The sequence below is a fragment of the Pseudophryne corroboree genome, chromosome 5 (assembly GCF_028390025.1).
Source record: "Pseudophryne corroboree isolate aPseCor3 chromosome 5, aPseCor3.hap2, whole genome shotgun sequence".
NCBI lineage: Eukaryota > Metazoa > Chordata > Amphibia > Anura > Myobatrachidae > Pseudophryne > Pseudophryne corroboree.
Genome location: NC_086448.1, coordinates 273,480,106 through 273,496,995, shown reverse-complemented (window position 1 = coordinate 273,496,995; position 16,890 = coordinate 273,480,106). Strand labels below are relative to the sequence as shown.

Below are 16,890 nucleotides of genomic sequence, written 5' to 3'. Positions count from 1 at the left end.
CTGAATTGTGCTACAAATCCAACGAGCAATAGTCTGCTTAGAAGCAGGAGCACCCAGCTTGTTGGGTGCATACAGGATAAACAGCGAGTCAGATTTTCTGACTCCAGCCGTCCTGGAAACATATATTTTCAGGGCCCTGACTACGACCAGCAACTTGGAGTCCTCCAAGTCCCTAGTAGCCGCAGGTACCACAATAGGCTGGTTCACGTGAAACGCTGAAAACACCTTAGGGAGAAATTGAGGATGAGTCCTCAATTCCGCCCTGTCTGGAAGATCAGATAAGGGCCTTTACAGGATAAAGCCCCCAATTCTGACACGCGCCTGGCCGAGGCCAGGGCCAACAACATGACCACTTTCCATGTGAGATATTTTAACTCCACAGATTCAAGTGGTTCAAACCAATGTGACTTTAGGAACCCCAAAACTACATTGAGATCCCAAGGTGCCACTGGAGGCACAAAAGGAGGCTGTATATGCAGTACCCCTTTTACAAAACGTCTGAACTTCAGGAACTGAAGTTAGTTCTTTCTGGAAGAAAATTGACAGGGCCGAAATTTGAACCTTAATGGACCCCAATTTTAGGCACATAGACACTCCTGTTTACAGGAAATGCAGGAATCGACCTAGTTGAAAATTCCTCCATCGGGGCCTTACTGGCCTCGCACCCCGCAACATATTTTCGCCAAATGCGGTGATAATGCTTTGCGGTTACATCCTTCCTGGCTTCATCAGGGTAGGGATGACTTCATCTGGAATGCCTTTTTCCTTCAGGATCCGGCGTTCAACCGCCCTGCCGTTAAACGCAGCCGCGGTAAGTCTCGGAATAGACAGGGTCCTTGCTGGAGCAGGTCCCTTTTTAGAGGTAGAGGCCACGGGTCCTCCGTGAGCATCTCTTGAAGTTCCGGGTACCAAGTCCTTCTTGGCCAATCCGGAGCCACGAGTATAGTTCTTACTCCCATCCGTCTTATAATTCTCAGTACTTTTGGTATGAGAGGAAGAGGAGGGAACACATACACTGACTGGTACACCCACGGTGTTACCAGAGCGTCCACAGCTATTGCCTGAGGGTCCCTTGACCTGGCGCAATACCTGTCCAATTTTTTGTTTAGGCGGGACGCCATCATGTCCACCTTTGGTTTTTCCCAATGGTTTACAATCATGTGGAAGACTTCTGGGTGAAGTCCCCACTCTCCCGGGTGGAGGCTGTGCCTGCTGAGGAAGTCTGCTTCCCAGTTGTCCACTCCCGGAATGAATACTGCTGACAGTGCTATCCCATGATTTTCCGCCCAGCTTAGAATCCTTGCAGCTTCTGCCATTGACTGCTTCTTGTGCCACCCTGTCTGTTTACATGGGTGACTGCCGTGATGTTGTCCGACTGGATCAACACCGGCTGACCTTGAAGCAGAGGTCTTGCTAAGCTGAGAGCATTGTAAATGGCCCTAAGCTCCAGGATATTTATGTGAAATGATGTCTCCAGGCTTGACCATAAGCCCTGGAAATTTCTTCCCTGTGTGACTGCTCCCCAGCCTCGCAGGCTGGCATCCGTGGTCACCAGGACCCAGTCCTGAATGCCGACTCTGCGGCCCTCTAGAAGATGAGCACTCTGCAACCACCACAGGAGGGACACCCTTGTCCTTGGTGACCGGGTTATCCGCTGATGCATCTTAAGATGCGACCCGGACCATTTGTCCAGCAGGTCCCACTGGAAAGTTCTTGCGTGGAATCTGCCGAATGGCTTTGCTTCGTAGGAAGCTACCATTTTTCCCAGAACCCTTGTGCATTGATGCACTGAGACTTGGCTCGGTTTTAGGAGGTTCCTGACTAGCTCGGATAACTCCCTGGCTCTCTCCTCCGGGAGAAACACCTTTTTCTGAACTGTGTCCAGAATCATCCCTAGGAACAGAAGACGAGTCGTCGGAACCAGCTGCGATTTTGGAATATTGAGAATCCAATCGTGCTGTCGCAACACTACCTGAGATAGTGCTACACCGACCTCCAACTGTTCCCAGGATCTTACCCTTATCAGGAGATCGTCCAAGTAAGGGATAACTAAAACTCCCTTCCTTCGAAGGAGTATCATCATTTCGGCCATTACCTTGGTAAAGACCCGGGGTGCCGTGGACCATCCAAACGGCAGCGTCTGAAACTGATAGTGACAGTTCTGTACCACAAACCTGAGGTACCCTTGGTGAGAAGGGTAAATTTGGACATGAAGGTAAGCATCCTTGATGTCCAGAGACACCATGTAGTCCCCTTCTCTTGAATTTGAACCTCTGTATGTAAGTGTTCAAAGATTTTAGATTTAAAATCGGTCTCACCGAGCCGTCCGGCTTCGGTATCACAACAGTGTGGAGTAATACCCCTTTCCCTGTTGCAGGAGGGGTACCTTAATTATCACCTGCTGGGAATACAGCTTGTGAATGGCTTCCAACACTGCCTCCCTGTCTGCTTGTAAAGCCCCAGCGTCATGCTGAGGGCTTGGCAGAGGCGGGAGAGGGCTTCTGTTCCTGGGAACTGGCTGATTTCTGCAGCCGTTTCCCTCTCCCTCTGTCACGGGGCAGAAATGAGGAACCTTTTGCCCACGTGCCCTTATGGGAACGAAAGGACTGCGCCTGATAATACGGCGTCTTCTTATGTTGAGAGGCGACCTGGGGTAAAAACGTGGATTTCCCAGCTGTTGCCGTGGCCACCAGGTCTGAAAGACCGACCCCAAATAACTCCTCCCCTTTATAAGGCAATACTTCCATATGCCATTTGAAATCCGCATCACCTGACCACTGTCGTGTCCATAACCCTCTTCTGGCAGAAATGGACAGCGCACTTACTCTTGATGCCAGTCGGCAAATATCCCGCTGTGCATCACCCATATATAGAAATGCATCTTTTAAATGCTCTACAGGTAATAATATACTGTCCCTATCTAGGGTATCAATATTTTCAGTCAGGGAATCCGACCACGCCAACCCAGCACTGCACATCCAGGCTGAGGCGATTGCTGGTCGCAGTATAACACCAGTATGTGTGTAAATACATTTTAGGATACCCTCCTGCTTTCTATCAGCAGGATCCTTAAGGGCGGCCATCTCAGGAGAGGGTAGAGCCCTTGTTTTGACAAGCGTGTGAGCGCTTTATCCCCCCTAGGGGGTGTTTCCCAACGCACCCTAACCTCTGGCGGGAAAGGATATATGCCAATAACTTTTTAGAAATTATCAGTTTTTTTATCGGGGGAAACCCACGCTTCATCACACACCTCATTTAATTTCTCAGATTCAGGAAAACTACAGGAAGTTTTTCCTCACTGAACATAATACCCCTATTGGTGGTACTCGTATTATCAGAAATGTGTAAAACATTTTCCATTGCCTCATCATGTAACGTGTGGCCCTACTGGAAGTCATATTTGTCTCTTCACCGTCGACACTGGAGTCAGTATCCGTGTCGGCGTCTGTATTTGCCATCTGAGGTAACGGGCGCTTTAGAGCCCCTGACGGCCTATGAGACGTCTGGACAGGCACAAGCTGAGTAGCCGGCTGTCTCATGTCAATCACTGTCTTTTGTAAAGAGCTGACACTGTCCTGTAATTCCTTCCAGCAGTTCATCCACTCAGGTGTCGACCCCCTAGGGGGTGACATCCCTATTACAGGCAATTTGCTCCGCCTCCACATCATTTTCCTCCTCATACATGTCGACACAAACGTACCGACACACAGCACACACACAGGGAATGCTCTGATAGAGGACAGGACCCCACTAGCCCTTTGGGGAGACAGAGGGAGAGTTTGCCAGCACACACCAGAGCGCTATATATATATACAGGGATAACCTTATATAAGTGTTTTTCCCCTTATAGCTGCTGTATTGTTTATACTGCGCCTAATTAGTGCCCCCCTCTCTTTTTTAACCCTTTCTGTAGTGTAGTGACTGCAGGGGAGAGCCAGGGAGCTTCCCTCCAACGGAGCTGTGAGGGAAAATGGCGCCAGTGTGCTGAGGAGATAGGCTCCGCCCCTTTCTCGGCGGCCTTTTCTCCCGTTTTTCAGTGTAATCTGGCAGGGGTTAAAATTCATCCATATAGCCCTGGGGGCTATATGTGATGTATTTTCGCCAGCCAAGGTGTTTTTATTGCTGCTCAGGGCGCCCCCCCCCTAGCGCCCTGCACCCTCAGTGACCGAAGTGTGAAGTGTGCTGAGGAGCAATGGCGCACAGCTGCAGTGCTGTGCGCTACCTTGGTGAAGACAGGATGTCTTCTGCCGCCGATTTTCCGGACCTCTTCTTGCTTCTGGCTCTGTAAGGGGGCCGGAGGCGCGGCTCTGGGACCGGACTCCATGGCTGGGCCTGTGTTCGATCCCTCTGGAGCTAATGGTGTCCAGTAGCCTAAGAAGCCCAATCCACTCTGCACGCAGGTGAGTTCGCTTCTTCTCCCCTTAGTCCCTCGATGCAGTGAGCCTGCTGCCAGCAGGTCTCACTGAAAATAAAAAACCTAAAACTAAACTTTTCACTAAGCAGCTCAGGAGAGCCCCTAGTGTGCACCCTTCTCGTTTGGGCACAAAAATCTAACTGAGGCTTGGAGGAGGGTCATAGGGGGAGGAGCCAGTGCACACCAGGTAGTCCTAAAGCTTTACTTTTGTGCCCAGTCTCCTGCGGAGCCGCTATTCCCCATGGTCCTTACGGAGTTCCCAGCATCCACTAGGACGTCAGAGAAATATATATATATATATATATATATATACACATACATACATACACACACATATACATACACACACATATACATACACATACATACACACACACAGCACTCACCATAGCAAGCTCACTTGTCCTCACAACATCTTGCAGCTAATACACTATCACAAACTCTTAAAAATTAGAACCTGGCAACTGTATCACACATAATATAACTGCAAATATGCCCACTAGGTTTAAGGTATATCTGCCACATATCTTATGGCTTTTAAAGGTTGTGAGGACAAGTGAGCTTGCTATGGTGAGTGCTGAATTTCCTGTTTGTATGTACTTGGGTAGGTGGCCATGGGCTGCATGCACCCCACCCTATGAGTGGCGAGCGCGGACGCTGCACCCCGCTTCTGGGGTGGCGAGTGCTGTGGTTTTCTATATTTGTTTTTATATATATATATATATATATATATATACACACATACATACATACACACACACATACACACAAACACACAGGCAAGGGTTAAAGATACATCAACAGTAACGGTGCAGAGTCCATAAAAGATACACATTAACACTCACTTTCCACATGTAATTTGAAAAGATGCAGGATCAGCACTCACGTTTTTGCAGGGAAAGATTTAGTCAGTCCATCAGCAGTAAAGTGATACAAACAGCGGGCCGACAGCCGTTTCAACCACACACTTGTGGTTTTCCTCAGGGGCTAATACAACTCCTCACTAGGGGGGTAATTCCAAGTTGATTGCAGCAGGAATTCTGTTAGCAATTGGGCAAAACCATGTGCACTGCAGGGGAGGCAGATATAACATGTGCAAAGAGTGTTAGATTTGGGTGTGGTGTGTTCAATCTGAAATCTAATTTGCAGTGTAAAAATAAAGCAGCCAGTATTTACCCTGTACAGAAATAAAATAACCCACCCAAATCTAACTCTCTCTGCAAATGTTATATCTGCCACACCTGCAGTGCACATGGTTTTGCCCAACTGCTAAAAAATTTCCTGCTGCGATCAACTTGGAATTACCCCCTAGGTGTCTAATTTAAAGGAGAAAATTGTGCCAAAAAGCAGATAAGCCACACCTCATGGTCAGTGCCAGAGAGCTCAGAAAGCGCTTCCATTGGTGATCACTCCTGACAGGTGGGCGGGGTTAGAAATGTAAACAATGCCACTATCAAAGAAGGCTGGTGTCTTCCGATGCACTGGATGCTCCAATTGTCATTTCTTGATGGTGGATAATCATTTGCAGAACCCACAAGATCAGAAAAAATATATACCATTAAACACTGACTTGATTGCAACAGAAGATTTGTGGTATATGTCTTAATCTGTCCATGTAATTTGCTCTATGTTGGCCCACAGTGCCAGATATGCCCCCACAGTGCCATGTGCCCACAGTGCCACATATGCCCCCACAGTGCCACATATGCCCCCACAGTGACAGCTATGTCCCCACAGTGCCATGTGCCCACAGTGACAGATATGCCCCCACAGTGCCATGTGCCCACAATGCCAGATATGCCCCCACACTGCCATGTGCCCACAGTGCCAGATATGCCCCCACAGTGCCATGTGCCCACAGTGCCAGATATACTTACTTTAGCTGGCTGTCTCCCCACTGGCTGGATTCTGCTCCCGAGCCTGCTCCTGCTTCCCTCCGGCGCTGGCTGGATCAAACCAGATCCAGCAGGCGCACAGGCTCCTCACATCGCATTCCCAATCGTGCATTGCGCGGGTGCGCGGCTGACGTCACCCGCACAATGCATCATTGGGAACGCTCCGAGCAGAGGCGGCAAGTCACACTTAGATCGCGATCAACCGGTAGATCGCGATCAACATTTTGGCCACCTCTGTCATAGACCATATCCCTCCACTTCAAAGGGGAGGAGACAGGAACAAAATCTTGATACAAAGAGAGCTGCAATGGATACATAGACTCAAACGTTTGTCCCCAAAGGGCCTCAATGAGGATTTCAGTCTCGGATGCTGCCTATAGACAAATGGTTGATAAGAACAATGTGACTTGTGCACCGCCATGTGCTATTTTTTCTGTTTGGCATTGATTCCGTTATAAGGGCATCGCTGAGTGCCTAGGTTCATGTATCTGCACTTAAGTTTGCGACAGTTGTTTTATTATGTGGACTATTCAGGATGAGCATCGCCGAGTGCCAGGTTCGGTTCTATCAGTGACCTCAAGAGGTACACAGTACTTGACCTATGTACAGTCAGCATATGTCTTGAATTTTATACAGCGATACCACACTGGGAATGACCAATGCCCGCCCGATCTTGGAAGCTAAGCAGTGTTAGGCCTGGTCAGTACTTGGATGGGAGACCACCTTGGAATACCAGGTGCTGTACATTATTGACTTTTATGCTCGACTCCTTTCACGTGTTTCTCTACCGGGCAGGTTTGATCAATACTACCTGTAAGAGAAAGAAGAAGAATATCAAAAAGAAAAACAATGAGGACACTGGCAATCTCCACACAGTTTTAGAAAATCAGGAGAAAAAAGAAGGGTATGTCAGGATCTTCAATTTAAGCAATTATAAGCTTTCGGAAGAAGAAGAAAGGGTCTTGTCCAGAGGTTTGAAATTCGCTCCATCGTCCAAAATGGACAATTTTGAGGTATATGTGGACCTACAACGGTTCATACGCAAACTTACCCTCAAGAAATTCTTTGAAGAACAACCAGCACAAGAAGAGGGAGAGCGTAGCATCTTTAAACCTAAGTCCATCTTCTACCCAGCACACAAGAAAGGGTGCTTCATGGAGACTTTTGAGAAAGCCGTCAAAGAAGACCTAGAACAAGAGATTCCCTGGAAGAATGGGTCCAGAAACCTGAATAAGAAGGAAAGGGAAGCGTTGAAGAACCTCAAAGAACAATCAACTATTATCATAAAACCTGCCGACAAGGGGGGCGGCGTTGTTATCTTAAATCTAAAGGACTACGAGGAAGAGATTATGAGGCAGTTAGGAGATGAGCAGACATACAAGAGGTTAAGAGGGAATCCCTCCGAACAGATAAAGAAGAAACTTATCTCTTTTTTAGATAAGTATAGACACCTCGACACCATCACTGAGAAGAACTACAAATACATGTTGATTCAAAATCCTTCCATACCGGTGTTTTACATTCTCCCGAAGGTGCACAAAAACATGGAGAAACCACCCGGAAGACCCATTGTAGCTGGGACCGAATCCTTAATGTCAAATTTATCACAGTTCATAGACCATCTGCTGCAACCCCTGGTCATAAAGACACCCTCCTACCTTAAGGACTCCACAGATCTAATCAGAAAATTAGAAACCCTACAGTGGAGACCTGATTACCATCTAGTAACTGCCGATGTTTCATCATTGTATACCATCATTAAACACACAGATGGTTTAGATTCGGTAGCTCACTTCACTTCAAAGGAACCCCATCTAAACCAAATTCAAGAATTCATCTTAGAAGGAATAGAACTGATCTTGAGGAACAACTTCTTCATTCATAACCAGTCCTACTATCTGCAAATAAATGGGACTGCCATGGGCACCAGGTTCGCCCCAAGTTACGCCAATTTGTTCATGGCTAAATGGGAACAGGAAGTCATGGACACTTGGGGTGGCGAAGGGGCGGACCTGGTTACCTGGGTTCGGTACATAGACGATATCTTTTTTGTATGGCGTGGCACGGACTCTACACTCCAGGAGTTTTGCCAGACGATTAACAACAACGATAGGAATATTGTACTCACCTTTGACACCAGTATGGCATCGGTACATTTCTTGGACCTGGAAATTTTTGTAGAGGGAGGAACGCTTCATACACGTACATATACGAAACCCACGGATTGCAATTCATTCATACCCTCCAATAGCAACCATCATAGGAATTGGTTAATATCGGCACCAAAAGGACAATTCCATCGGATTAGAAAGAATTGTTCAAGACTGGAGGATTATCAAGAACAGGGTACCAAGTTAAAGGAACAATTCAAAGCTAAAGGGTATACGGCAGAGATATTGGAAACCCCCTTTCAGGAATACCTCACCAGTAATAGAAAGGATCTCTTGGAACCTAGAAAGGGAATGGAAAATCTTCCAGAAGATATGGGCATACCATTTATCACTAAATATAACAGTCAACATAAACAGATGGAGTCCATAATTAGGAAACATTGGAATATTCTCCTACGAGATCCGGTGTTGAAAGGAATCCTGAGGGAGAAACCTAGATTCATATATAGGAAAGCGGATAACCTCAAAAATCACTTAGTTAAAAGTGTGATACAAGAAAAAAAGAAACCTGGCACAATTATGACTAAGGGCTTTCACAGATGTGGAACCTGCAGTATGTGCAGGAACTGTAAAAGTCCCACTTCTAAGATCACAGAATATACCTCTACCTCGAATGGAAGAACCGGACAGATCCAGCAGTTCATTACCTGCAACAGCAATCACGTGGTATATCTGATCACTTGTTCCTGTAAGAAACAATATATTGGAAGGACTAGTAGAAAATTGAAAGAACGGATGGCCGAACACGTTCGGAATATAAAGAAAGGTGTTACCACACATGGGGTTTCAGCCCATTTTAAAGATCAGCACCAGTGCCGACTTACGGATTTGACTTCCTTTTGTGGGATACATATCATAAAAGGAAATTGGAGAAAAAACAATTTGGAGGAAGAACTTGCCAAGAGAGAAATGCGCAGTATCTTCGAGATGGGTACCCTACATCCAGCAGGTCTCAACTTAGATTTCGAGACAAAGTGGTTTTTGTGACTCAACAACAAGTCTCTTTGAACTCTCCATCATAGGCCTTTTGGAAACCTTCGAATCACTCTCCTAGATTTCTCCATCCTAGGTATCGTGAGAATTTGGGTTTACAGACAGTTTGACCCTTAAACTCCATCACCTCCCTCACAGACCTCCCGCCTCAGAGTCTGTATAGGGCAAATAAAGTCAGAATTTCTGTAAGAATATAATTCAGATTTATACTATAATAAGTGACACCACCCTTGCTTGTATGATCTCTATAATTTGAGACCATATATACCATTATTTACTTTCTTCAGATAAGTTTACCAGCCTGGGTATGTCACATATAGGAACCCCTTGTTTAGAATAAGACCACTCCTATTTCAGGTATCCTCTGTCTATCTCTTAGCCAGTACAGCACCATCTCCGGGATAATAAGTTGTCTATATCATCACCTCCAGAGTATAGACATTATCATACATCCTACCCAGAAGATATAGGGGTCCATCTACCCCCTTTTGTATAAGGGTTCTTAGAAACGTACTCGTTCTAGAAAATGATATGCCACATTCCTATTACTCTAGATAGCTCCTGTTAGAAGGGTTAGCGCCAAGACTGCACCTCCTGGGCATTTCACATATGCCTACTTTTAATTTGTGATAAATTCTTTTTCCACTACATCAGTATATATCCCACAGTATCAATCCCCTACGTGCGTTCCATCTGCTGTGGAACGCAAAACATAGGAGGTACTGTGTGTTATGACCATGGCAGGGAGGACCCAAGTGACGTTCCATCCCCGGCACCCTGCGTTCCATTTGCTGTGGAACGCAGGACATATAAAATATTACACATAACGCCTACTATAGGGCAGCAGTCTAGTGATGTCACCTCCTATGGCATGACCTCGTATGTTCATCAATAATACATATTTCATAGTGTCAGTTCCCTATGTGCGTTCCATTTACTGTGGAACGCACAACACAGGAAGCACTGTGTATGACCATCACTGTGGAGGCGGACTCACGTGACACGTCACCCTGCGTTCCACCTACTGTGAAACGCAGGACACATCAAGTATTAACGGGACGCCGGATATGGGGTGGAGCGGGGTGACGTGTTGCCGCTACGCCCACCACCATTACGGACGCCTGCTCTACCCGTCCGGCGGGAAGGGACACTATTAACTGTCTTCTGTGCTTCCGCCGGAAATTTGGGCGGAAGTTCAGTGCGTTCCACTGAGTTGGAACGCAAAACGCTATTGTATGATAACTGTATATTTTCAATACCAGTGATTATATTTTCACCTATGTCCTCTCAATATGTACATTATAAAGTGCATTCTCCTCCAGGGTTAGTATACCCTTAATACACATACATTTGGCATTTTTTAATTAGAGTACAGTAAAACACTGAACCCCACCCCATATCCACATTACTGAGCAGCTTCCTCCAACCCCCCCAGCAAACCAACCCCATGGCCCATGTGTGTGTGTATAATTAGATAGATAGATAGATAGATAGATAGATAGATAGATAGATAGATAGATAGATAGATAGAAGCCATGGCCCCAAGATTTTGCTGCCTGGCTATCAGATTATGCAGGGAGGGAAGAAGAAGGTCCTCTTCAGCCCCAGCAGAGATTCCTGGGCGTGCCTGTATTGAAGAGGACCTGCTTCCTCCTTCCCTGCATAATCTGATAGCCAGGTAGCAAAATCTAGGGGCCATGGCTTATATCTTATATATATATATATATATATATATATATATATATATATATATATATCTCTCTAAATCGTTATGCCGGCACTCGTTTCACTGACCAAAGGAACATTCTGCTCGGGTGCCCTCCATGAGACTTAGAAGACTCAGCCATACACACACCAACGGGCGGCACTCACAAGACTTGTTGTTGGGAATAATCAGACGGACAGCGTCCCTGCGTTCAACGTTTCAGTCGTGAGACTTTTATCAAGAACAGGTGTACAGTGACAAAAACATACCGTAAATAGTGTGCTCTGTCCAGAATCCCCGGTTGCGCTTCCGGATGCCGCCTGGCCTCACCGGATGACGTCACCTAGCGCGCGCCCACACTCCGTATGCCTTCATCAGGGGAATAATAAGCTCAGCATATCTGCCAAAGCACTGCTCGTCCTGCAGTGCAACAGAATAAAGTGCCAAGTGCCCAAAAGTTGCATTGCACCCGCAGCCTATTTAAACCTAGTGCATAATTACCTGATTGCCAGCTGTCCCCGCCGGCCACACGTGGGGAACAGACAGACGTAACACAGACGCGCCGCTGTAAGCCGCGCTCCGGTCATGGCGTCAGAGGACTGGCGTGCCCGCACCTCCCTGCACACAAGGTGCCGGGCCGCGTCACACCGCCACTCCCCCTGGAGAGTCTAAGCCCACCAGGTCCTCCCATGGATGACGCTGTCCCCCCAGCGCGTCACATGATGCACAGGAGGCGGCGCCCATCCAAGACAGGCTAGCTGTCCCGGACAACCCAGGACATGAAAGCCCGTCTCACAGTGGCCGGATGGAACAATCAAAGGCGCACAGGCACAACAAATCTAATCTGATAATAAACAAAAAATAATAAAACTAATAAAAATAAAAATAATACAGTATCCCTATCAGTGACTCCTGCATCTAAATGAGGCCATATACATCCTACTATATTAACCCTTAACTGTGCCCATATTGGGGCTATATTTCTATCTAGGCCAATGTTCCCAGTTGCTACCGGGTCACCGAATGGGATATCTGTCAAAACATATATAACAACAAATATTCATAAACAAGAAAAAGACCTAACAATTAGTAGTACCCCATCTGGTGATGGATCCAGACGCAACCCAGAAGTCCAGGCCCACGTGTACCCAATCCAGACCAAAAAATAAATAAAAATTCAAAAAGGAAAAAAGTTTTTTTTGTTTTTTTACAGAAATGGGGTAAAGGAAAATAGAGAAGGGGTATGACCCGAAAGAAGTACAGGAATCTATTTCCAGATGTTTAAAACTTGACCGTAAACAGTTAATGGAGCCTAAAATACGTCCTGATGAACTTAGACGAATGATTTTCTCCAGCACCTATTCTGTGTCTTCAAATGTCACGAGACAAGCGATCTTGAAGTATTGGCACATCTTACAGTCCCACCCGATTATGGGGAAACATTGTGAAAACTTGCCCCTATTTTGCTACAAACGGAGCTCTAATCTGAAAGATCAGATAACATATTCTGACATAGTGCCTATAGCCCAAGAAATAAAAGTGTGGCTGCAACTTAAACAAGGAGCTTTTAAATGTGGGTTGTGTGTCAATTGCAAACATATGCGCACAGGGAGCAGCTTTTCCCATCCTACTACCAATGGCAAAACATATCACTTACGTCATCGCATGACATGTGAATCACGATATGTCACTTACGTGAATTTTTGTCCATGCAACAAGTTGTATGTAGGCAAAACGATGAGAATGCTGAAAGAACGTATTGCTTTACATCGCTCGTCCATTAAAAAAGCATCTATAAAAATGGATGGCTCTACACCACCGGTCGATAAACATTTTGTGTTATGTGGACATAATATCAAAGATCTACAGTACATGCCCATTGATCATGTGCCACCACTCAAATTAGGTGGAAATAGACATAAGTTGTTATTACAACAGGAATGTCGGTGGATTAGTCGGCTTGGAACACTGACTCCAACGGGACTCAGTGAAGAATTTTCCTTTACCCCATTTCTGTAAAAAAAAACAAAAAACTTTTTTCCTTTTATAAAATGTTTTCATTTTTTATTTTTTTGGGTCTGGATTGGGTACACGTGGGCCTGGACTTCTGGGTTGCGTCTGGATCCATCACCAGATGGGGTACTACTAATTGTTAAGTCTTTTTCTTGTTTATGAATATTTGTTGTTATATATGTTTTGACAGATATCCCATTCGGTGACCCGGTAGCAACTGGGAACATTGGCCTAGATAGAAATATAGCCCCAATATGGGAACAGTTAAGGGTTAATATAGTACGATGTATATGGCCTCATCTAGATGCAGGAGTCACTGATAGGGATACTGTATTATTTTTATTAGTTTTATTATTTTTTGTTTATTATCAGATTAGATTTGTTGTGCCTGTGCGCCTTTGATTGTTCCATCCGGCCACTGTGAGACGGGCTTTCATGTCCTGGGTTGTACGGGACAGCTAGCCTGTCTTGGATGGGCGCCGCCTCCTGTGCGTCATGTGACGCGCTGGGGGGGTACGGCGTCATCCATGGGAGGACCTGGAGGGCTTAGACTCTCCAAGGGGAGTGGCGGTGTGACACGGCCCGGCACCTTGTGTGCAGGGAGGTGCGGGCACGCCAGTTCTCTGACGCCATGACCGGAGCGCGGCTTACAGCGGCGCGTCCGTGTGACGTCTGTCTGTTCCCCATGTGTGGCCGGCGGGGACAGCTGGCAATCAGGTAATTATGCACTGGGTTTAAATAGGCTGCGGGTGCAATGCAGCTTTTGGGCACTTGGCACTTTATTCTGTTGCACTGCAGGACGAGCAGTGCTTTGGCAAATATGCTGAGCTTATTATTCCCCTGATGAAGGCATACGAAACGGCTGTTGGGATGTTGAGTATACTATTGCATATCACATGTCGCTGCCGAATTACTTGTGCTGCATGTTTGCATTGGATTTTTTGCACTTTACTGATATAAAAATATAAAAAGATTTTCTCATGATTGAATAGTGTGCTGGTCTATCCTGAGCTTGGTTCCTGTGGGATTCTCTGGTTTATGGACAGTACTAATATATATATATATATATATATATATATATATATATATATATATATATATATATATATATATATATATATACATACATATATACATACATATATATATATATATATATATATATGTATATATATACACATACATACATACATACATACATACATACACACATATATATATATATATATATATATATATATATATATATATATATATATATATACATATATACACACACACACACACTATGCTTTCCTCATACATAGTTTTTGTTGGGGTTTTCATTTTATTTTATTTTGAAGGGGGGGCTGGCTCCTACATTTTAGAATACTTTGCCAAGCCCTGTGTTAGAGGATTGGAGAAACACCTGCTATAGCTATATCCCTGGAGCCCCAGCAATGAGATAGTTAGTGCATGTTACTAACCTTCTTTCAATATGTTGTATCTCAGTTTTAAATATCAAACAATTTTATGTTTCTAACGGTATCCAGATGCAAGTTTGGAACTTCACACATCTTAGAAAAGGTCCATGTACTTTCAAGGTCTATTAAGTAGGTTATACAGTAGACCTCTATTCTTTTTTTATATCCTTGCAATACTTCTTGGGAAAGAACCATTAGAAGAAAATTACATTGATAACAAGTATTACCCAACTTGCATAAAAAAGATGAAGAAAGCCAACACACAAAAGAAGACTACATTCTATCAGCTGTTTGATGCCCAGCAGGAAACTGCAGCAATAATACACACTGATAACTTAGGAGTGTTCCGATGACATGGAAAGCGTGTCCGGAAATTCCAAAGCATTTTCACAAGTTTCTAACAAAAAATCCGGACAAGCTGTCTGCTGCGTAACTATCCATATGATCACAATCACGGGATAATACTGGATAGTGAGCATTAAACAGCATTAAACTCTTGTGGGCAAATTTACATGTACACCAGTGTCATCTTTTGTATTAAAATACTTTAAAGAAAATTAATCTTATAGTTAGAGTCTGAAGTGCTTTCTTTCTATAGTAGAATTGAAAAACGAGTTTATAAGTATTCCAAATAAACTGACGTTCTCTCGGATTTCAAATGCGCCTGTTGTCTACATAACAAGAGCTCAACAGAAACTATGGGTATCACAAAATGCTTCTGAATAATGCCTATGACATAGGTGGCCACCCTGCACATATAAGGGTGCATGCCTCCTGTCTGATTTTGGATGATAAATCTAGAAATGCACCTAAACGTGCTCCGATGCAGAAGACCCTAAAGAGGTGCACTGTTCAAAGTGTAAAAGTCCCACCAAATACCGTACCACTGTGCAAAATACTGCTCTTGTATTAAGCGAGAATCTATATGATGTGACAGCACTGGCAGAAAATGTTGTGGCAGGTGACTTAGCGATGTCATTAAAGAATTCATGGGCCGCAATTTTACGAAATCAGTTTGTCTCACAAATGTGATGCTTACACTTTGTATAAGTAAACATGAGTGGGAACAACAACTAGATCAATCAGTTCATTCGCTTCTTCATGATTTGTATGCAGCTGAGTAACAAGCCTAAATGAAGAAACAGGAAACTAATATAGAATACTAGCAGTATCACTAGCCAGTTTAAACTACTCTGTACAATTGCAAAAGAAAAAAAAAAGAAAACAATTATGTGTATTATATATATATATATATATATATATATATATATATATATATATATATATATATATATATATATATATAAAATATATTATTATTTTTTTATTTTTTTTTACACACACACCCAGTGCTTCACTTTTCCCACACTTTATGTTAAAGCCTTATTCCAAAATGGAATAAATTCATGTTATCCCTCAAATTTCTACACAAAATACCCCATAATCACAACGTGAAAAAAGAATTTTGCACATTTATTAAAAATAAAAAAACTAACAAATCACATGTACATAAGTATTCACAGGCTTTGAGCAATACTTTGTTGATGCACCTTTGGCAGCAATTACAGCCTCAAGTCTTTTTGAATATGATGCCACAAGCTTGGCACACCTATCTTTGGGTAGTTTCGCCCATTCCTCTTTGCAGCACCTCTCAAGCTCCATTAGGTTGGATGGGAAGAGTCGGTGCACAGCCATTTTCAGATCTCTCCAGAGATGTTCAATCAGATTCAAGTCTAGGCTTTGGCTGGGCCACTCAAGGACATTCACAGAGTTGTCCTGAAGCCACTCTTTTGATATCTTGACTGTGTGCTTAGGGTCGTTGTCCTGCTGAAAGATAAACCGTCGCCCCAGTCTGAGGTCAAGAGCGCTCTTGAGCAGGTTTTCATCCAGGATGTCTCTGTACATTGCTGCATTCATCTTTCCCTCTATCCTGACTAGTCTCCCAGTTCCTGCCGTTGAAAAACATGCCCATAGCATGATGCTGCCACCACCATGCTTCACTGTAGGGATGGTATTGGCCTGGTGATGAGCAGGTGACTGGTTTCCTCCAAACATGACACCTGGCATTCACGCTAAAGAGTTCAATCTTTGTCTCATCAGACCAGAGAATTTTGTTTCTCATGGTCTGAGAGTCCTTCAGGCGCATTTTGGCAAACTCCACACGGGCTGCCATGTGCTTTTTACTAAGGAGTGGTTTCCATCTGGCCACTCTACCATACAGGCCTGATTGGTGGAT

At 44.6% G+C, this 16,890-nt stretch overlaps 1 protein-coding gene, 1 long non-coding RNA gene and 1 pseudogene across 3 annotated transcripts in view; 1 reads left to right on the top strand and 2 right to left on the bottom strand.

Annotated features, from left to right (window-relative positions):
* Positions 1–16,890, bottom strand: part of SH3BP5 (SH3 domain binding protein 5) — a 168,563-nt gene that overhangs the window by 107,398 nt on the left and 44,275 nt on the right. The window lies entirely within an intron of this gene.
* On the bottom strand, positions 5,246–7,534 carry LOC134928983 (uncharacterized). Its single transcript, XR_010178183.1, has 4 exons — positions 7,361–7,534; positions 6,292–7,120; positions 5,776–5,917; positions 5,246–5,483 (listed from the first exon to the last, which is right to left on the bottom strand). It is a non-coding gene; the product is annotated as an uncharacterized LOC134928983 (long non-coding RNA).
* LOC134930258 (5S ribosomal RNA) lies at positions 6,938–7,057 on the top strand (annotated as a pseudogene).